This window comes from Mercenaria mercenaria, chromosome 16 (genome assembly GCF_021730395.1).
Source record: "Mercenaria mercenaria strain notata chromosome 16, MADL_Memer_1, whole genome shotgun sequence".
NCBI lineage: Eukaryota > Metazoa > Mollusca > Bivalvia > Venerida > Veneridae > Mercenaria > Mercenaria mercenaria.
The window spans coordinates 17,893,604-17,914,024 of NC_069376.1; positions in this window are offsets into that span (position 1 = coordinate 17,893,604).

Genomic DNA, 20,421 nt, shown 5'->3' on the forward strand with positions numbered 1-20,421 from the left:
GATTTTGAAAGTTTTACTACTAGAGATAAAAGTTTCGAGGAATTTGCGAAAACAATTGCTTTTAAAATGAAACACTCCAAACTTGAGCAAACAACTATTCAGTATATTTACACTATTTTTCAATGATGAACATTTTTAGAGGTTGCAAATACATACAAAAGGAAGACACAAAAGCCTTTAACTAGAAAATAACTTTAAAACATTTTGAATAACTATTTGTTGTGTGGTGATAAAATATAAAGATTATATATATTCTTAAAAATGTTCAACGGGTCTCTGTATTTGCTGTGATTAGGGAAAAACGAAAAACGTTGCTTGTCTGTTATAACAAGCAACCTGAATAAAGAAATATTATGTCTTATGGAATATACAGTGAAATGTTTTACATCATTTGGCTTCTCGCAATAGAAAAACGTTCCCGACAGGATATTGTAAAACTGTTTGTGTCACAAAGTCAGCATCGGAATGCCATGTCTTATGGTCTTCTTAAATATTAAGATTCTGCTAAAACGAACGTAAAACACTTTTATCTAAGTTAAAACAAAATAATTGTTAGATAAGACTTTAATAATGGTTTTTCCTTTCAGTTTTAGAAATTCAACATTCAAAATGTTTTTGTTTTAGAAATAACCGCAAAAAATGACAGAATATTTGTCCGAAGTACTTTTTGTTTTTTTTTTGGAGAACATTCTAATTCTTTTTAAAGTGTGCCTGACGTATTCTTTATACGGAAAGACATTACACACCTAACTCAGTACAATGCTTCATATTCAGAAAGAGAGAGAGAGAGAGAGAGAGAGAGAGAGAAAGACAGATAGTATCAATTCAATCATCACTGTAATGATACTTTCCCAGTTGAAAAGAACATTCGAGGAGGATGTCAAAATGAGCTGTCAATTTTCTTTCCTTGGTTGTTTAGAGAGTAAATTAGGCACCAACTAGCAGAAGCAATTCCTGATAAATTTATAGGAAGTTTGATTGATTTATGGTTGTACAATAACAACATTTTCCGCCACAGGTTATTATCTTGTTACACGCTTGGTCTTTGTTGTGGTGTACATTTGGTAGAAATGAAGCAATTTAATCGGAATATCTTTGATGTATTTAAGAAATAATAAGTTCCCAAACGTGGTTTATCGTAGAATAACCCGAGTTTTGAGTTCTTATGCGTAAGAATATTCGTGATATATTGTTTCGCATAAGAACGAAAAACTCGCGTTATTCTACGATAAATCACACTTCGGAACTTATTATTTCGATTCTAACACGACATACTAGCATCAACAGTATAAGAAAAAATGGTATCTACTTTTTACGACCGTGCTACGCACCTGGACTTGATGACGTCATTGCACGCGAGTGGTTTAACGCAAAATAACCCGAGATAGATTTTGCTCTACATGTATGTAGGTTATTTGCTGGTCGTTTTAGAATTTACATTATACCTTTTTAGAAGTAGATGTTCAAGTGCACATCTCAATAAACAACACAGTCGGTATGAGGTCCGCTTGAAGAAAACTGCTCACCATGCTTCAGTAATTCTGTTATGTGTCATGTAGTTAGAAACTGGTATAACTGCAAATGACACAGATTATATTTTTAGGCAAGCACAGAGAAAAATGTCTGTTACCGTAAATAATTTTAGGTTACTATAGTAAAACGTAATGGATCCCATTGACCATGACCAACACAGATTTAAATTCTGGGTTTGATATTTTGTCTTGCTCAATTCATGTCTCATAAATGGATCTTTTTATGTCAATAATATGGAGATAATTACTTTTGTTTAGTTGAACTCGGTGTTAATGAAAAGCTTTAAACTTTTTAAAATATTGTTGTTTTTTTTAAGTATTCCCCTCTGTCTTGAGGTTTGCAGTTCTTTTTTAAAATCTAGACAGTATAATGTATAAAAAGCAATTATATAGTAATATTCTCCCTCTGTCTTGAGCTTATGCCATTCTTGTAAAGATCTAGGCAGTATCATTTATAAACAGCAATCATTCAGTAAAATATCACTTGTGTCAGATCTAACAAGAACGGCAATAACTCAAGATAGAGGGAAATACTTCTTCAGAACAAAAATATTGTTAAAAGTCTAATGACTAAAGTCTTGCAATTTAGCTCTTGAACGAAGCTTAGAGAAGATACTTTTTAGCATTAATGCTTGATCCTTGATCGGGAAACGAACTTGATTAGTATTAGATTATCTTTCCGAATATGGATAATAAAATGGGCAGGAAATAGACATTTTCCGTCTCCAATCATGCAAACAATTTCGACCTAGTTTCTGTTTATGGCATTTTTATCCTCATTAGCCTGCTTCTTTGCGATCTTCTCATTAAGAATCTCTCACATCTTAAGTACTTTTTCTGAAAAGATAACAAAGTTATCTTCTATGTTATAGATTTATCTCTTGGTTGTATCAAATGTTGAGACGTTCTGTCAATTTTTGTATTGATTTTTGACGGCTGAGACAATCCGCTTCAAATTTGTGTGCGAAAACAAAACAAAAAACTGTCTGGGTACACAAAGCAAAGACGAACTTAGGTCACACAAACATTAATGACATTTTTACGTTCATTGGAATGAAGGCGCCAAACTTATCACTTAAACCTTTCAAATAAGATATATTTTAGGTGTCAAAGGGGGGGCGGTGTTCTTGTGTTAAAGGTATCAGCCGCTAAACTCATAGGCCGTTGGTTCGAGGCCCACTGGGTTCGCGACCATGCCTGCTCATACAACACAAGTACATGTTTTTCATGGAAGAGGTCTCGAGATGATTCAAATAAGCTCCAAGCTTTCATCACATTCGAGTTAAAATAAATAAAATTAAACTAAAGATGTTAATCATTGTTTTTATTTCAGTTTCAATAAAACATCTCCTCAGGATGAATCGTGCATTTCTCAGTGTGAGGAGTTTTTCTTGGAAAATACTGAAAATGCATACAATGCTTACGATTCAGACTTGGATGGGGACATATACAATGCTAAATGAGCCCCAGGGTCATCTACCCAAAACCCGCCGAAAGTGATATTGACTGAACCGCTTTAGCGTACAGCCTTAGATTATATGGTATATGTATGGTAAATGAAGACGAAATCAGCCCAGTACGTAATTGTTTAAACTTAAAAGACAACATTTAAAACAAGATGTAACTTTCCAAAGATAAGTGTATAAAATTAGAAAATAATTTCCTGTGCGTAGGTCATGTTAATCTCTGATATGTGTAACAAGATAAAAAGCCAATGGAATATATATTTAGTTTGGACAAAAAGTAATACTGTCTAAACTCATTTAAGGTTTAGGAGTATATCTTCAAAACACAGAACTATTTGATAAACGAACATCTTAGCATTTAATGTCAAACACATTTTATTTACTTACAGTGAATATCTATGACAACTATGTTTATATTTGAATAGGATAGACAATGAGAACTAGTCAAAATATTACACAATATGTTACACGGTAGCAAAAGTGTTTTATCTCAAGTCAACAATAGAACAACTATAGAAGTGTACTCCCGTAAATATATCTTTTTTTTAAAATTTAATAACTTTACAGGCATAATATAAATCATATACTGTAACAACAGAAAGGGATTACCTAATACAAGTGACGTCAATAAGTATCTTTTAAGTTTGACTTAAAATTCAAGTGCGATATATAACAGACATTAGAAATACAGTAACACAGGCCACATAATTACGTAATTTCTGCTGTAAGTTTTAGTTCCAATACTCCCGCTTTTATAGCTTTGGGTAATGTATAATTGTTCCTTACCTTCAGAAGGAACACTTAGAATTGGCAAGTCATACTTGACTGCGCAACTGGCAACGAAAGCTGTTGTCATTACAAGCTTGCCAATTAAACTCCATGACCTTAGAAATAACCTCTTACGTTATAATTATTTTTTCCTAATGGAGGCGACACTGGGTGTACGCGGCTCCGCTGATTACATATTACTAAACCCGAGGATGGAAAAGTGGCGCTGTTGATACATGCCAAACATCTTATTTGTCACAAAGGTCAATATACGTCGTTAACTTTGAATGCATAGCCAAACTTTGAATGCATAGCCAATATGTGAAAACAAACACCATTGCGACCCTTTCATTGTGCGCAACATATTACACATCGAATGCTCGGAGATTTAGGACAGATACTATTAAATTACAACCATGAATTACTTGATCAATGACCACTAGTTTGTTAGTGCTAAAATTCTAAAATGGTGCAAAATGTAACGCCCCCAGAGGCACTTAAACGGGGGGATACGGAATGTCAATAAGGTAGAATGGTCTTGTCCTTGCGTCCAATCCTAGGGTTCCACACACTGATGACCAATATTTAAAACAGACAATGCAACCAAAATTTCACAAGATAATTATATATTTATATAGATGTGCCGTAGAAGGAACTATTGCTACACCCCTGGGATATAGTGCCTGCTTTTTAATTTTTTTTTTGGCAGTTCATGTGATATGCAGGCTCCGTAACCTCAGATCCCCTTTTTAAATTTCAGTTTGTTTAGTTCTGCTCATTGTTTTCTCGTTTAGGGCAAACCCATTATTTTCATGGAATTACATGCTAGTGTATTATTGAAGGTTCCATGTGCACCGCCGTATGAACACTTCTGCGGATGTCACTAAATTGTATTTCTACTTATGCATGTGTAAATGTTGAGTTCTGTTCAACGCGGGGCTAGAGGGCATGGACGGTAGCATGCATTCCACTACCTCCTTGAACGAACTGTGGAGTTTCCACTTTTTCTATTTCATGGTTGTCCAAACTGTGGTTGTATCCATATACTGATGGTATACCGCACATTTAAGCTCACAACGTTTTTATTTGCGTTTCGAATATTTCTCGAAGACATATTAGATTTACAAGGGCTTACATAAACATAAGAGACAATACTATATTAAAACATCATCTTCCATTTAATTTTCGAACATGAAGTGTAAGGTTTGCACGACGTAAAAATGTTTGGATTTTAAAGTAAGATGTAAAATAGTATCTTGTTCTACATATAACATAAGGTTAGCAAAGTATTTTGCTAGAACCTATTCACAGTTCCTTATATTATCGAATGCTCGGGCGTCTGTAATGCAATTATTAGCATGGCGTGCCAGGAACAATGCTCGAAAGAAGGCAATTAATTAAAAAGAACACTTTTGTCACTAAGAGCAAAAACATACCATTCATCCAACACAATCTTGACCTGTACGAATGATCAGAGACATAACATTAACTACACTAGTGTGTTCTTGGAAGCAAATTAGACGCCGACTTGCAGGCATATCTGAAAATGACAAAATTATAAATGATGACATTTCCTTTAGTACGGGGAAATATATGAAAACACAACGAACATTTTATCGTAGTATCGACTGATATCTTGTGATTTATTATTTAGCTGTATTTTGGGTTCAATCTACATGTGTTAAAACGATCAATTTAGGGAACTCCGTTACCGGAGGGCTATTTTGGCAGACTGCTAGCATATAATACATATCAAAGCGATATTTCAGATATTATGAGTTTTTATAAAAAAAATGGGAAATATAACGTTCTTGTCCAAATGATTGTCACTTTATAAATATTAGTTTTTAAACTTTCTTGTCCTAATGAGTCACTTTATAAATAATAATTTATAAACTTTCTTGTCCAAATGATTGTCACTTTATAAATATTAATTTATAAACTTTCTTGTCCAAATGATTGTCAATTTATAAATATTAGTTTATAAACTTTCTTGTCCAAATGAGTCACTTTATAAATAATAATTTATAAACTTTCTTGTCCTGGTGCAAATGATTGTCACTTTATAAATATTAATTTATTTATTTCTTTGTCCAAATGATTGTCACTTTGTAAAAATGAATTTATAAAATTTCTTGTCCAAATGATCGTCACTTTATAAGTATTAATTTATAAAATTTCTTGTCCAAATGATTGTCACTTTATAAATATCAATTTATAAAATTCCTTGTCCAAATGATTGTCACTATATAAAAATTAAAGTTTAGATGTATATCATCAAAACACAGAAATATTTGATAAACGAACAACATCTTTACCAATATTTTACCTGACCATTACTACATTAGTACATGTTCTGCCGTACTGTCCCGTATGACGGATACTTAAAATATTCTGAAAAAGTTCCCCCCTCCCCTTTGAAAATGAATGCCATTTGTAAAGAAATAGAAATAAACAATTGCTGAAAACTTTGTTCCACCTAGTTATGTGAAATTTCAACACTCGTACGCTATTGCAAATGCATCAAAACGAATATATGTAACAGTTCTTTGAAAATGGAGAGTTTTTAAAGGCGTTTAACTTTCCGGTAGTGGGGCCCCTTCAGGCAGTCCTTTTCCGGAATTCAATGTTTATATCAGTATACTGACCCTTGTTTCGTAGAGTAATATACATGTCTTACATGCTGTACAATTTCCGTGTGAAAAAACTCTTTCTTTCTATGATTTGGTGTTGTCTGATTTTTTTCTCAAAACGTAATGCTAAGCGTTAATTTATAAAATTTCTTGTCCAAATGATTGTCCCTTTATAAATATTAATTTATAAACTTTCTTGTCCAATTGGTTGTCACTTTATAAATAATAATTAATAAACTTTCTTGTCCAAATTATTGTCACTTTATTTTATGCTTGTTATATAATTTCGGCCCATATTTTGTTTTAGTTTCTTGTTGTTTTCAATATTAATTAACAACACAAAACGCTGACTAACCACCGAAAGGGTAAATATAATCTTAGCAATATAGTTGATATATTTTCCTGCGAGCGTTCTCAAATCCATTTTCATGGATGCTATAATTGAAGTATGGTTCAATTCGTATATTAGGTACAGGACGCAACCCTTTTAAAAGAAAAAAAAAACATGTATGTGTTGTTTTCAACACAAATGTCATGTTTGTTGTGCTGAAATCAATTCTTGAATAATATCTGTTAACATTGTGTCATAATAATAAAAAATAAACATCGCCTGGCTTCGGACCTCAGGCAAAGAATCCTAACTTTCGGCCGGCAAGCCATTCAAGTGTAAATGAATACTTCTGATGACACTAACTGCATAATCAGTTATCACCCAAAGAATTAAAGACAACTTACACATGTTCAAATGAAATGAACGCAAAATAATTATCAATGACAGATCAGGGAAATCTGGAACATTTTTTCAAGCGTATTCTTTAGAGAAACCTTGAATATTTTTTTGACCCAACAGATTCACTAATGAAATAACATTTTTGTTTTTATTACGTGCAACAATTGTCAGATTTTATTGTAGAGTTATCATTCACTGAAATAAATAAATCGATCGTTTGTATTACAGTTTGTCTAATAACGTTATTTCAAGATTCATAGACGCTCTATTACTAGAAGTTTTTTTGTACTTTGACAAAAATGTTCGCCTTATTTCCTGTTTCTATTAATTTTGTTACTGATTTGGCGTCGGTGAACATTAATCATACAGTATAGAACATTATAATAAGCTGATCATTTGAAACTCAGTATAGGCTCGGAGGTCTTCAGCATTTCAAATATTTGAATTCTGTCTGCCTTTATTGTGCATTACATGTATTAATATTTATATATTATTGATATTTTCGTTGGATATGGAACTAATTCCCATGGTTTTCACATCATAAGGATCATATTACTGAATAAATCACCATATACGAATAAAAATCTAAATAATCACACATGCTATTCATGAAATAGATATTTCGATATTCTTTATTGTGCAACAAGCGATTTCCATATCATTTCCTGTAATGCAATCCTTTTATTGTTTCTAAATGATCTAGTATCCAGGCTCGCGCTGTAAGAGTGCAGTATGTTAGTGATGTTTTAACACTATTTATGGTTTTACATTGTACATAAATAATTACATTCAGTTTTCAATGTGAATGTTCATTCTCAACTATCTGGATGTTTCTCTTGTATTTTTAGCAGTTATCTCCCTTTTCATCAAACCCAAAATGTTAATACTTATAATAACGCAAAAAGGTTATTACGAAATAAATGCATAAATTCATTGATAATTGAATAATGATGATAAAAATATCATGACTACATGTAGAAGAAAAATAATTATATTTAAGATTTTATCTCCCCTTGATTTGTATTTATTGCTTGATAGATATGCTTAAAAAGAGTTAACATTATAAGAAAAACAATATGGGTGAAAAAGTAGTAGTTTGTTTAGAATAATATACTCTGTAATGCCAAGTCAGTTTTTTAAAGAAATATCAACATGTACTTAATTTGTAAAATTACAATTATAGATTGTTCTCCCTTTAAGCACGAATAACTCCATCTTAAAGACACAAATAGCGTTTTGTGTTCCATTTGAACTTCTTTATCATACTCTGGCATTTATGTTAAATGCAAAATGCAAAACATTTTAGAAAAAACTAAATGATAACAAAAAGGACAATATAATGGTGATGAAAATGTTATTTGCGCATTATAAGAATATTGGCCCATTTTGTACTTGAATTTGAATTTCTTGGTGTAATTTTCTTTTTAGGTCGCTTTAAGAGCAGTCGCGCTGAAACTTTATAGACTTGTTCATCGTTATAATGTGGGAACCATAACTTTCGCTTGCATTTTGTCAGCATTATATGGTCTTCTGTCTTTGCCTGGAAAGTGTTGTTACGTCTGTATATCAGAGATTTTATGTCCAATCCATTACGATGTCATTTATCAAGAGATTTTTTAAATGCATCCTGAAATCAAAACTTACACATAGACATATTCTTTTTTCACTGTTATATTTGAATATTTTATTAGAATTTTATTAGTTCTTTACCTACTCCATAGAGGCATGGGGAACATTTTTCGGCGACGCCGTCTAAATTCGTTTTCGTTTTCCTATGCCACGTGACTTCAGTTTGCCAATCAAACTACTTGATAACGCATTATAGATAATTCATCAAAACGGAAGATTTATGCAACACTCTGCCTGATTGGACGAGAGTGTCAATTTCTTTCACTCTGTTGACTGTGCTGCGCTGAGTGAAATGTAGACAAAGCGTTTATCGTAAACGACGCTGCTGACAGTTTTAAAGCCAACTTTGGCTCAGTATATTTAGCAAGAATATTGATATATCTCAAAATAATAAGTAAGTTTAATTAATATGATAAAAACCTGTTCAAATACTAACATATATCAAATTAAAGAAAGAGCTGAATACGGTCTGCGTATCACATGAATAAGGGTGTGATAAGAGTCTTTTATGTAGAGAAGTGCTTTTTAAAAGATTTTCCTTGTTACAATTGTCGTCTGTATATGAAAAGGTTTCTTGCTTTTTTGACTTATTTAGTTTGCATATTAAAATGAGTACTTGTTTGCTTTGATATATTTGTTACAAATTATTTAACTGATTTGTTATATATGAATATTTTTTTCGGCGAACGCCGTCTAAATTCGTTTTCGTTACCTATGCCACGTGACTTCAGTTTGCAAATCAAACTACTTGATAACGCATTATAGATAATTTATCAAAATGGAAGATTTATGCAACACTCTGCCTGATTGGACGAGAGTGTCAATTTCTTTCACTCTGTTGATTGTGCTGCGCTGAGTGAAATGTAGAAAAAGCGTTTATCCTAAACGACGCTGTTCACAGTTTTAAAGCTAACTTTGGCTCGGTATATTTAGCAAGAATATTGATATATCTCAAAATGATAAGTAAGTTTAATAAATATGATAAAAACCTGTTCAAATACCAACATATATCAAATTAAAGAAAGAGCTGAATACGGTCTGCGTATCACATGAATAAGGGTGTGATAAGAGTCTTTTATGTAGAGAAGTGCTTTTTAAAAGATTTTCCTTGTTACAGTTTTCGTCTGTATATGAAAAGGTTTCTTGCTTTTGTGACTTATTCAGATTGCATATTAAAATGAGTACTTGTTTGCTTTGATATATTTGTTATAAATTATTTAACTGATTTATTATATATGCGTATTTTTCTTTAGTATGGTATGCAAATATTGAACTCAGTTGAAATCTGTTTTATTATATATATGCTATATAATGACTGAATCTCATTACACTGAAATGAAGGTACGCTGCAACAGTTTATCTGTGTGATATGACTACGGTCAAACTTTGCTTATGAAACAGAAATATTGAAATAATAACAATTGTATGTTTCGCTTGACCTTCACTTTTTTATAGGTGTGACGTCATTGTCCAAAGATTCATGAATAGCGAATATGTATTTGTTAAAGCGAGATCAGTTGGCCTATTTTAGAAATAAATAAAAATAATAAATAAAAAAAATCCTTTAATTGATTTTTCTCATGTATTCTAATCAAACTTGATTTGTAGCATCTTAATTAGGCCCGCAGCCAACTTTGTTCAGCTGGGACATTTGACCCCTTTTAGGGGCTGCTAGAGCTAAAACTAGAAATGCCTTTATACAGCGTCTCATGAACAGCTTGGTGGATCTTTGTCATACTTGGTCTGGAGCATCATTATAAGGTCCTCTTCCAAATTTATTTATATAGGAACTTGGGCCCTATTAGGGACCACTATAGCTAAAAGTAGATATGCCTTTCTTCGCATTAACCACTAAAATGTAATGGATTTTTATCAAACTCGATGTGTAACAATATCGTAAGGTCTCCTGCTATTTTGTTACAAATGGGGATAGGGACCAATTTAGCTAAAAATATAAACACGTTTAATGACCTCTTCTCATGAACCGCTTCATGAATCTTCATCAAACTACTGCTGTAATTATTCGTCTAAGGATAAACGAAACAAAATTGCAACCCTACGAAACCTTTGCGAAAAATTAAAAGAGAACCATTTAAATTGTTAAAGTGCGGTGTTTAGTTTTGCAATTTGAAAAATGTTAGATGAAAGATGAATGTTAGATGAAAAATTCATAAACTTCTTTCCTTATTACAATTCGCCGACCATCATTTTTAAAGATATTTCTTGTTTTATAATGTTGCTTTTTCTATTTTACGTGCTGAAAATATGTGTATAAACGAAAAGGCAGTCCAGTAAATCAGAAAATAATGATGTTCGTTGTGTTATGATTCATAAAACTACTATAATTTATATCTTATTTACTGCATAGGTAGTTTCATAACATTTATATAAATAAATATATATTTTTAGTGGTTTTTTTTTCATGAAAATTGGTTATTTTTATTATGGTCGCCGTCATATCGCTAGTTCATGTCTTAAATTTAACGTTGTTACGGTATGAGATAATTTAATTTATGAGCTTATTGGTACATTTTAGAATAACAGTTATAAACAAGAAATCCAGATCAATTTGTTTGGGCTGACAGTTGTAGAGAGTTTTGTTACACAATTCCTAGATATAAAGCTGATATTCTGGTTAAATGTTTTGCACAAAGTAACGTTTTTCCTAATAGTATATAAAAGTAAATTGGAACGAATATCCGAGGGGAGTATAGTAATACACTCACTACATAAAGGTATTTATTATATACTTTCGAGTAAAATATTAAGAAATACTGACGAAATATAATACACATTTTCATTGTATTTATTGTTCACTGTAACGAAACATATTTTCCATATCTTTACTGCAGTGAGACATAGTATTTTGACAGTGATTTTAGTATCAATTGAAAAATGTAAACCGGAAGTGACATAAACCTTTTCCAGACAAAATGTAAAACAACCGTCTATTATAAATTGAATCTGGTATATGAACGAGTGTACGGCATTTAACCTTCCGCGACCATTTCACTTTTGCTTTAAGACGCCAGAAAAGCGCCAATATGTTGAAATAATCGGGAAGTGTTTGTTGTATTCAACTTGTGTATCTATATACACTTTCATCCTTAATATCGTTGATGCTGTAAAGGTAATGTTTTTCATTTAACATAAAAAAGACTAAATTTCGGCTGTTTGGAAAATGTTTTCTTGCTGATAATGACCTTTTGACTCATTTTTGTATAGTTATAATAAACAGAAAATACAAGATTTTATCATGAATAGGGGTTTTATTTTCATCGAATGGTGTGAAAATAAGGTTGAGATTTTTTTCATACCATCACAAATGAATGCTTTTAAAAACAGATTTTATTTAGGATAAAACTACATGTAACTATATAACACGTCCAAAACTAATATACATATCAAACGTCTACGTTCCCGGAAGGGGTTTGACGTCAACGGCAGATAGATAGTGAACCAGTATATTTGAAGAGTATTAGAAAATATTACAACAGTGAGTCCAGATCTTATTTACGTCTTACAAAAATCCTCTGCAGAGAAATATGATCAAGTGCTATTTTCCTTATATGGAAGCTTCTGAATATTATTTATTCTTTTTAATATCATCTGTCAGTACAACAGTTTTATGTAAAATTATACATTTTACATGGAAGTATTTTTTATTTCTTTTCCAGATTTAGGAATTCAACACAAAGACATCCAAAATGAAATTTCAATATTTTTTTTTTATAAAATATCCAAATAAAACTTTAATAATTTGTAAATATTTTCAACTTAAATTAGGAATTTCATGGAAAATTCTTGCGTCAGCCAAGTACCACTATTGTTGTTTATCTCGCGTAGAATGCAAATCAGTCAGAATCTTAATTCTATCATTCAGGACATTAAGTTTCATAACAATAACAAAATGTTGAATGTGTTAAAATTCTCAAAAGGTTGGTTTGGCAAGCAAGTAGCTATAATAATACTGTTAGCAAAATTGTCGACAGAAATCAAGATAATATTAATTTTTAAATGTGCCTAATCATTTCTATGCTCTATGACATTTTTTTGTAATTTACATTGTTTGCCTCATCAGATTAACAAAGGTCTGTAGTTGTATTGTTAAGTTCTTTCAAGAATCTTAAGTTTATCGGTTTATGAAACACATCAAAAACAAAAATCAGAAAATCTTCATTTCCTGTGTTATGTCAAATTTAAAACTTTAGTAATGTTGTAGCAACTGATTTTAATGTAAAATATTTATAGTCCAGAATACTACACACAGTTCTAGCTTTAGTTACCTCTTTTTTGCAGTAAACATTAAGAATGCAAATGGAATAGATCAGCTAGCAAAAGTTAAAAGACAAATTAGAACATTTCTGCGGTTAAAAGCTAAAAGTTAAAAAATCTGTAAGAAGATAGTCTGCAAAAGCAAAATAATAGTAGGCTCAGTTGGTTTGATTGAGACTAATAATGCGTGGTAATGGAAAGTATAACGTCCTGAAGCCCTCTACCACCGATGCACAGATATTGAATGATCTCAAGGAATCAGAAAATGTAACAACACTTAAGTCAAACAGCTAAGAGGAATATAGCTCTAGCCTAAATTATAAATGAAGCGTTTATTTAAAATACCTTTTAAATTGCTGCAACATAGCTTCGGGCTTTGTCAAAATAAACCCTTGTCAAACAAGAAAGCATTTTGCTTTTCTTGAAAACTTTTAAAAACTGCAGTTTATGTATTTTTGATGACGACTCTCAAATCAATGTACGGTCCATATATTTTATATTTATAATTTGACAGACTTGGCGATGTTAACGATTTTTCTAGCATTTACCATAATATGTATCTACCCTAATACGAGTGGTTAAACAGGAAATAAACTGAAAACAAAGGGCACTAGTATTTATATTTTTTCACTATACTTTATATCATGTATACCTTGACTGAAACCTTGATTTTTAATTCCATTTTCTACTGTGTTTGAGTGTATTATGCTATGTGAATTTTTTTTTTTGGGCATACTTTGATTTTTAATAACTAAGGTGATAACACAAACGGCTGGAAATAACATTTGAGCAAACTATAAATTGGCTAATTACAGCGAGACATCTTGTTTGACGCTAATTGAAACGCAAATGGAATGTCCATTAAAGCACATTTTCGCGTGTGTGAAGGAAAGAAAATCATCAGTATAATCAAATATTGCTTTAGGTCTTTGCTTTCAATTCTGCTGATATGAATATTTTTTTTATCATTACGTCTCTCCTTATGTAAGACTTTGATGGAAGATAATTCTACATTAAAAAAACAAAAATGGAAAAGGACACTTACGGTTATGCCCATCTAGTGTCTTCACTTAGGATCAATTTTTTCTACTGTTAAGAATTTTTTTCATACACTGTGAACATAGTGAACTTGAATGGTACTAGTTTCTAAGACAAATAAGGGCAGGAAGAGCACAGTTCACCGCACTCGTTTCTCATTTTGCATTTTATTCACCCATTGCTCTGAAATTAGGTAAAATGGGAAAAAGGGGGTATTTTATAACACATATAATATTCCATTTAATGTTATAGGGTTCCAGGTCTTACGGGTTGCAATCAATATAAGATGATATCAGTATTATATATGCATAAGTGTCACTAACAAATCTCTTTCATTTTTACACGCTGGTTTAGTTATCCTACCCATTTTTTTCAATGAAGAAAAAACGTATTTAAATCAAACAAAACATTCTGCCGTAGATTTTAAAAAATATTTTGCTGTTTTAATGACACATAAAAATGCTTCAAAATGGAAGTTAAAATGTTTGGGTCGCCGTGCATCTAAGAGATATATTTAGAAAAACCGTTTAAAAATGGGTGAATTTTGATATATTTTTAGTTCCTTTTTTTAATTCCTACTTCCTAGATAATACAAAGTGCTATGCTGACTTATTTTAATTTCAGTTCTAGCTTATTATTATATATATCAGTCAGAAAAATATCAGAACCAAACCTGATCTACTTTAATAGATATTTGAAATTAACCATCACTACCTCATTGTACATCTTATATCAATTTTAGGCCAAATTCCAGCCAAAAATAAGGTAGATTTGTTTTCGTAGCAAGTAGAATCTGTTTGTTCAAATGGTATATTATTAGCCATATTTTAATTGTTTAGCATAATTTTAGCATACATTTTGTTAAAAAGAAATTTTCGAAGAAACATTTTTCAAAATGGCGGATATCATGAAAAAAAAATGCTCGTACATCCTTAACAGTAACAGTTCAAGACCGTGATTCAATTCTTAAACCATATGCCTTTCTTATTCCTCATTATTGCTCAAGTCCCTGCCTTTCAAAATTAACCGTCTCTTTGTACCTTTTTTTTTTCATTTCACAACATGTATCAAATACCAGCGTGATAATATTCACAGCCGAGATATGAAATGTAATTTATGAAATGCAGCACTTGTTCAAAAAAATAAAAAATAATAGGTAGATTTCTTACTGAAAAGAAAGTTGTTACTTTTTGACAGAGTTTAGAGAATATTTTACATCAGCAGCAGTTTCAGTGTTCTTATCTGTAGAACCACTGATAAAACAAATATGATATTTAAAACAAAAATAGTAAATCAAAATATTTTTTATTAGGAAGACAAAAATGGGGCATATTCATAACTGAAATGAAATTGTTTTGACACAAATTAACACTATAAAGCATTTTACAACAGCACTAAAATTATTGCACTACTCTATGCGGTCACCAACTTAACTTTGTCGGAATAGGTATGGCATTTATGGAATGGACATAACGATCACCAACTTCACTAATGCCAGGATGATCACCAGTTTTACTGCGTAGGGACAGAAACATTACTTCTGACTGAGCGATCACTAACTTTAATATGTCGTGTATGCTTTCTGCGAGCGAAACAATTGAAAGAGTATTATTATTATTATTATTTACCAGATTTTTATAACGCTCTTTACATCTATAAAATAAACGTTCAAAAGCGCTGTACAAACTACATATCACAGAATGACACACAATACAACACAAAATATATCAACATTAAAAGGTAGTTAGCCTGAATCAGGTTTGACCCAACAATAAACAACAGTAAATAACTTCTATTGCAAAGTCATACAACAGCTAGTTTTCCAGTGCAAAGTTAGTTTCAATAGACCTTGAAGAAAAAGTGTTTTTTTAATGATCTTTTGAAAGCATCCAAACTTTTAGCGTCTTTAATGGTTCCATAACTTCGGTGCAGCTGATGAAAAACTACGATCACCATACCTCAGTTTTGCTTTTTGGAACAACTAGATGTTTTGAGTTGTTCTTGGATCTCAAATTTCTTGCTGGCTGACAGAGTTCTAGCAAGTCTTTAACATAGATCGGTGATTGGTCATGCAATGCTTTGTATGTGTGAACTAGAATCTTAAAGTTTAGTCTGTGAGTAACTGATATCCAATGCAGTTCTTTTAAGACCGGTGTAATGTGATCATAACGCGATATTCTCGTTATGATTCGAGCTGCAGAGTTCTGAAGATTTTGAAGTCTATTCAGCAAGGACTTCGGAACACCATACAAGAGCACATTGCAATAATCAAGGCGTGAAGTGACGAGTGAATTTTGTTGCATCTGTATTTAGATATTTCCTGATGTGGCCTATTTGACGTAGCTGTCCGTATCCTGATCTACAAACTGAGTTGATATGTTTTTCCATGCACATTTTGGAGTCTGGAAACGCACCAAGGTTCCTTACACATTTAGATGGTTTAATGTTCTCTTCTTCAATTTTCACAGAAACCGATTCAATATGTTTTTCGTTTCTTTGAAAGTAAAAAGTATTAACTTCCTGTTCGTTACACATGAAGGTAGGAAGCTGTTTAAAACTATGAGAGGATTAACTTAAATACATATATATGTCACAACAGGATTACCCACAGCATATTTATTACAGCAAAATATGCATTTCAAATTAAATCTTTTAATATTAAATTTTTTTTTGAAGTTGAGCCCTCAGTAATAGGAAAACTGTTTTAGAGATATCAAACTGTCTACAGAAGAGTATTAAGTTTGACACTCGTCGCATTTCGTATCAAAATGTTACATACTCTGTATTTTTTATAATCCAACGCTTATTGGTGACGACATTTCTTGTTTAGCTTTGCATAATCTCATTTTCGTTCTTTTATACTTTAATTGTATAATATAAACGGTCAGATATTCCTTAGATTTACTGGACTTTTTACCAAACTTTTCTAATCTTGATATGATAGCGAGATTATCAGTAGATGTCACTATACCACTTTTATGAATACGAAAATGGATAACCGCTCTTACTGGTACATTGTTCACAAACATTGGTGTTCCTTACAAAATCTCAATGGTTTTATTTAGGTGCCGGCTGGGGCCTTTAATATTGCTCAAACGGGAACAATAGGTCTTCCTACATCATCAAAAGCTAAAATATCGGAATATATACTTAATTATCAAAACAAATGTAAAATGGATAAAGCATTGAAAAGCAATGATTGGTTCTATAATATTAGCGATTTGTAATGCAGAAATCAAATGTTGCCATGTTTGAAGTCACATAGTGCTTTTTGTAGCGTAACAAACGTAACAGAATATGACTATTTAAGTAGTTCTAATTATCAGACATAGTAATTAGATGATATAGGTGTGCCGATCTGTCAGATGTATCAGCTTAACCATTAACGAACATTTGGGAATTAGGGTTAATCTTTGTCTAATCTTTTTTCATTAAGTTTTCCATAAGCTTGTAATAATCTGAGTATATCTTAATAACACAATTGCGTCTATACATTGATTGCAGGAATTAATCAATTTTGTGATTTCTCCCAAAAGATTTATCTCACCAAGCTAAACAATATACGTATCATATGTATCATATAACCCGGGTTTTTTAAACCATGTATTATTAATATTTATGCTTCTCATATTATTGATCTGTACTTAATGACTTGGACACATATATTCTATCATGAATCAAGCATAACACAATCAGAATAATTGTTTGTATTCATTTTCTTTAGAATGATTTTTCTGAAGTGTGCATACTTAGACATATTTAACACATTTGCAACTCGGTGAAGATACTGGAGCTGCATTTGATAATTGCATATAATTTTGTGTGTCTAATCAGAGACTTTGAATATGTCACTATGTCAATGTTCTGTAGCTTATTATGACGGATTTAAATGGATTTTTTGAACGCACAATAAATATCTATAAAACGACTTTCTTTGTATTTAAATATGAAATCACTCTGCGTGATTGTTCAAAATGAAAAAAAATATACAAGCTGTTTTGAGTGGGTCATCTTTGGGTCACGTTCTACTTAAATAATAATAATACTGCAACTTGCCTAAAGACTAAACATGTTACCATCAGAATGTAATAATTTTAACAATGGAAATGGGCGTTGTGTGGTATAAAAATGATTGATAAGATTTCTGATTTGCGACTACAAATAGGAAAACATTACTTTTCTAAGATAGTGTTTATTTTAAGTATTCGAGTAATCCAAATACATGAACAAATACCATTTTTACGCTTGATGCAAACAGATATTTTATTGTGACATGTAATTTATGCGTTTGCAAAAGGTAATGACTAGTTAGGGACCATATTTTGTAAACAATAGGAGGCGTGACAGTGTTAATACTAGGGTATAAGGTAGTACTAAATTATTACCCTGACAGTATCTGGCAGTTCACTTAAAAGTCATTTCTGTTTTGCTTGGTATAGAACCCTCGAAATAAGTTGTAATATATCTATAGAATACAATATAGAAGTTTGTAAATTTGAAAAGGTTATGTCATGACAGTATGTGCCAGATCACATCCTAGTGATATATTTCAGTAAGCGTGGGCCAGATTTTTATATTTTAAAAACTGTAAGATCTATGCGGAGAGGGTTATTATAACTATTGTACAACGAGCAACATTCCTTATTATTTCAAAGGGCAATAATTCTTACACAGAACATGAGACATTTATGTTCTGCCAACATGTGCAAATTCACTTGACACTGATATATTTCTGATAATTTTGGCAGAACATTTGAAACTGTTAGGAGGATTTACCCATATAAGGTTTATATACATTGTAAGAATTTCCCTAACAGCATTCAGTAAAACTTCAAAGTGTCATAACTCTTAATCCAGTTTTGGTATATTTTTGATTTGACGACATTCGCAAATCGTTTCATAGTAATACATTTTTGTGTGTTAACTATAGGCAGGTTCCTTTTAAATCTTAAAGGTGTTATCCGAGCAAAGATTTTTGGGACTTGCAAGCAGACAAACGGACAGCCGGAAAGGCAAAGAGGCTGCTATTTGCAACCCCACTGCTCCAAACTTCCATCGAGGTGTATAAATAATAGTGTATTGTAAACACAGTTGCCACAATAAGAGATTTTTTGTCATATTGGACGATGTATCTAGTGAATAAATATGTGTTCATTGTGTACTCGGTGGAAATAGTTCGAACTTGCATTGAAGAAAACATCTATGCTAAAAAAATCATTGTTTGCTAAATGGCTGATGTTCTACAAAAAGCATGTACATAATATGAACCCACATAAAACAAACTCCTTAATTACTTTTCCCCTGAAAATGTCACATTGTTTGATAAACTTGCTGTCAGGTTTTGAAAAAATGACTTTGGTTGTATTGTATATAATCTGATAACTATGGACTTGTAATTGAACGGTGTGTGATTATTTCTCAAGAAAAACATTATTTTCCAGTCAAAAGAAGAAAAATTGATATCGGTTGAACGAATGTCTCCAATGAAAATTACAAATAAGATATGATATATGACCATGATGATAGGCATTTCTCGACAACAAAATGATTAAAGCTACTTGTTTGAGCCTTTTATATTTGGTTGGATATTGTGTTTTTTGAAATTTCACATCATATGCATCACGTCATTTTAATATGTGACGTTGCATCTTTTTATTTGCGTCAATATTGTCCATTTTATTCATGTAACTGGACAATTTTAATTAACCGATATAAAACATGTATATATTCACATGTAAACAAAAGCCTACTAATTTTGCACCGACGAATATTCGTCGCAGAATGATATTGCTCCTCTTAAGTTGCATAATTGTTCCGTTGTTGAACTCGCATATTACAAAAACTAACAACCTATAATACTGATCTTAATGTGGATACTTGATTTCCAATCTTAATTCATCTAAAACAAGACTTCTTAAAGTTTGGATCATTCATCTAAATGAATAACAACAAACTTGATGCATTGATAATCAATAAGAAATATCCTTTAATAAAGTAATTCCAGAAAACATGTCTGTGCTTACACAGACTCCAGATTTCTTTCATTAGTGTCTTTTTCTTAACTTAGTTAGCCCGCGCGTCTTTCTTATATTATGGTGGTTAAGTAATTCGTCAATTAGAGTTTTTGATTTGGTTTTACGGTAAAAGTTTTAAAAGTTTTGACTCACATCTCATTTACACAGAAATAAAAATATAAGGTATGGAATCAAATCTTATAATTATACCTGCTGAAATCACAGAGATACAGCAAAACCAAGTGATCAATCCCTATTAATCGACTCTTACGATCATGCAAGGGTAGAACAGTGGCTCGGATTATTTTCAAAAACATAGAGTTGTACAGATCTACA